Here is a 3,474-nt window from a genome sequence, read left to right as displayed (position 1 = left end):
TATAGGCATGCGCTACCACACCCAGCCCCTATATAATTTTTTAAACAGAGTGAAAGACACAAACAGCCAAATTCACTCAAAATGAAATAGAGGATTTCGACCGGGCAAGGTGGCTCACGCCTGTAATCCCAACACTTTGGAGTTGGGATTATGAGCCCAGGGGTTCAAGATCAGCCTGGGCAACATAGCAAGACTTCCTCTTTAAAAAAAAAAAACAAAAAAAAACCAAGAAGGAAAGTTTCCAGTCTAACACGTAAAGAGCTTGGAAATCACCTCTACATTCAAACAAGTAAAAAGCTGAAAAAACTGAAAAATCAACTCTTGTTAGGTCCATCAGAGAAGTGGGGTCACACAGCAAATTGTTGTGCCCTAAATTGGTGAGCCAGTCAGATAAAATCACAATTTTTTTCTTAGACAGGCTCTTGCTCTGTCTGGAGTATAGTGGCACAATGATAGCTCACTGCAGCCTCAAATACCCGGGCTCAAGCAATTCTTCTGTCTCAGCCTCTCTAATAGTTGGGACTACAAACACGAGCCACCACACCCAGCTAATTTTTCAATTTTTGGTAGAGATGAGGTCTCCCTGTGTTGTCCAGGCTGGTCTCAAATTCCTGGGCTCAAGCAATACTCCTGCCTCAGCCTCCCAAAGTGTCGGGATTACAGGCATGAGCCACGATGCCCAGCCTGAGAATCACAGTTTATGGGAGCAGAAATTCACAAGCAGCAACCTCCACAGGAACCAGTGCCACTGTAGGAAAACCTGAAGTGTAATTGACAAATTGCTGTAGGCTTAATGTGAGCAACTCTGAAAGTTAAAAACCCCAGGGGGTGAGGGTCAGGGGTTATTGAGGCCGGAAGTGAGTATAATAAAGTTTCTTTTTTTTTTTGAGACGGAGTCTCGCTCTGTCGCCCAGGCTGGAGTGCAGTGGCCGGATCTCAGCTCACTGCAAGCTCCGCCTCCCGGGTTCACGCCATTCTCCCGCCTCAGCCTCCCGAGTAGCTGGGACCACAGGCGCCCGCCACCTCGCCCGGCTAATTTTTTGTATTTTTTAGTAGAGACGGGGTTTCACCGTGTTAGCCAGCATGGTCTCGATCTCCTGACCTCGTGATCCGCCCATCTCGGCCTCCCAAAGTGCTGGGATTACAGGCTTGAGCCACCGCGCCCGGCCTATAATAAAGTTTCTATAGGGAGGCAGGGCCAGAGGAGAAAGTTGGAGTGGTGACCTAAGCAGGCAGTGGTGTAATCTGGAACCAAATCGGCCCGCAGTGCGATGCGGAGACTCCATGAGGCCCTGCTTTTCTCTTCCTCTTGGCCCTGCTCTGCATCCACTGAGACCACTTCCTTCCCGTCCTCATTTTGCTAGCTCCAATCCACAGCTGTTGTAGCAGAGGATGCTAATGGCCCAGGCTCACTTCCATGGGCTATATGGAGGTCCCGCAATCAATGCGTGCCCTCGACTTCAATACCCAACTCAGGTCACTCAGGGAGGCAGGCCATCAGTCTGGTGTGTGATGCTGTGCCCGGTACTAAGAGGGTGACAAGGAGGAGAAAGCCCTGTAGCTGCCTGCTCAGCTCTATCCTGGGAAGGAGTAACCTGAAATTTGCTGGAATGCCAATCACTCTCACGGTTTCCACCAGTAGCCTCAACTTCATGGCCACAGACTGCCAACAGGAAACAACTGAGGATGTTGCCTACGTTGCCAAAGACCCTGTGAATCAGAGAGCCTGCCACATTCTGGAGTGTCCCAAAGGCCTTCCCAGGATGTCATCAGCACCATTGACCAGGCCTTTGAGTTGTGCTTCAAACAATACCTCAGGAACCCACCCCAACTGGTCACCCCCATGACAGGATGGCTGGCTTTGATGGATCAGCTTGGGATGAGGAGGAGGAGGAGGAAGAGCCACCTGACCATTAGCACTACAATGACGTCCCAGGGAAGGAACCTCCTCCTGGGGAGTTGGTAGACATGAGGCTTCGGGAAGGAGCTGCTTCAGAGGCTGCTTGACCCACTCCACCCAGTGTCTGGTCCCCCAGCCACTTGGGAGCTACACTGCCTGTGGGACAGCCTGCTGGGGGAGATCCAGAAGTCCACAAACAGATGCTACCTCCACCACCCTGTCCAGCAGGCAGAGAGATCTCTAGTGATCCCTCCTGTGTCAACATCCAGAACCCAGACAAGGTCCAGCAAGAAGAAGGTGGTACTGGGCCCCCCATCCTGCCATCAGTGGCAGCGCACCCTGGGACCTCTTTGACATGAAGCCCTTTAACGATGCTCTTTGGGTGCCTCCCCCTCCCCAGCGGTGTCTGTGGCTGAGCAGCTCCAAGGGGAGCCCTGGTTCCATGGGAAGCTGAGCCAGCAAGAGGCTGAGGCATTGCCACAGCTCCACGGGGACTTCCTGGTGCAGGAGAGCACGACCAAGGCCAGTATGTGCTTACTGGCTTGCAGAGTGGGCAGCCCAAGCATCTGCTACTGGTGGACCCTGAAGGACTGGTTTGGACAAAGGGTCACTGCTTTGAGAGTGTCAGCCCCAGCACTTTGGGAGGCCAAGGCGGGCGGATCACGAGGTCAGGAGATCGAGACCATCCTGGCTAACAACGTGGAACCCCGTCTCTACTAAAAATACAAAAAAATTAGCTGGGCATGGTGGCAGGCACCTGTAGTCCCAGCTACTCAGGAGGCTGAGGCAGGAGAATGGCGTAAACCCAGGAGGCGGAGCTTGCAGTGAACCGAGATAGTGCCATTGCACTCCAGCCTGGGCAACAGAGAGAGACTCTGTCTCAAAAAAATAAAAATAAATAAAAAGAGAGAGTGTCAGTCACCTCATCAGCTACCACATGGACAATCACTGGCCCATCATCTCTGCAGGCAGTGAACTGTATCTATAGCAACCTGTGGAGCCAAAACTGTGATCTGCCCCAGCACTCTCTTCCAGAAGATTCCACCCTATTCCCTAACTCTGGGGACCCCATTTGGGAGTGTTTTGTGGGTTTGGCCTTGTGTCAGAGCTGAGAGTAGTGTGGACACCGGGTTTAGTATCCAGCTAAGTGAGACAGTTTGAGTCAGAAGCCTGGGGGAGAATCCTGCTTCTCCCCAAACATTAATCACCGAAGTATTAATGAACAGAGTGGCCCCTTACCTAGGCCTTTCCTGTGCCAATCTGATGCCCCTTCCCCAAGAAGGTGAGTGCTTGTCATGGAAAATGTCCTGTGGTGATAGGCCCAGTGGAGCAGTCACCCTTCTGGGCAAGGGGGAACAAATCACACCCCTGAGCTCTGTGTTGTACCCCCTCCACAACCCCCACCCCATGTTTAAACTTTGTGCCTTTGACCATCTCCTAGGTCTGAAGACATTTTATGCAAACAGTTCATGCCAGATGTGGTGGCTCACGCTGTAATCTCAGCACTTTGGGAGGCCAAGGCGGGTGGATCACTTCAGGTCAGGAGTTCAAGACCAGTCTGGCCAACATGGTGA

At 52.1% G+C, this 3,474-nt stretch overlaps 1 pseudogene; it reads left to right on the top strand.

Annotated features, from left to right (window-relative positions):
* Positions 1 to 1,105: 1,105 nt before the first annotated feature.
* LOC101006613 lies at positions 1,106 to 2,912 on the top strand (annotated as a pseudogene).
* The last annotated feature ends 562 nt before the right edge of the window (positions 2,913 to 3,474 follow it).

The sequence above is a fragment of the Papio anubis genome, chromosome 17, assembly GCF_008728515.1.
Source record: "Papio anubis isolate 15944 chromosome 17, Panubis1.0, whole genome shotgun sequence".
NCBI lineage: Eukaryota > Metazoa > Chordata > Mammalia > Primates > Cercopithecidae > Papio > Papio anubis.
The sequence above is the reverse complement of the archived record's forward strand: the minus strand, read 5'-3'. Positions and strand labels throughout refer to the sequence as shown.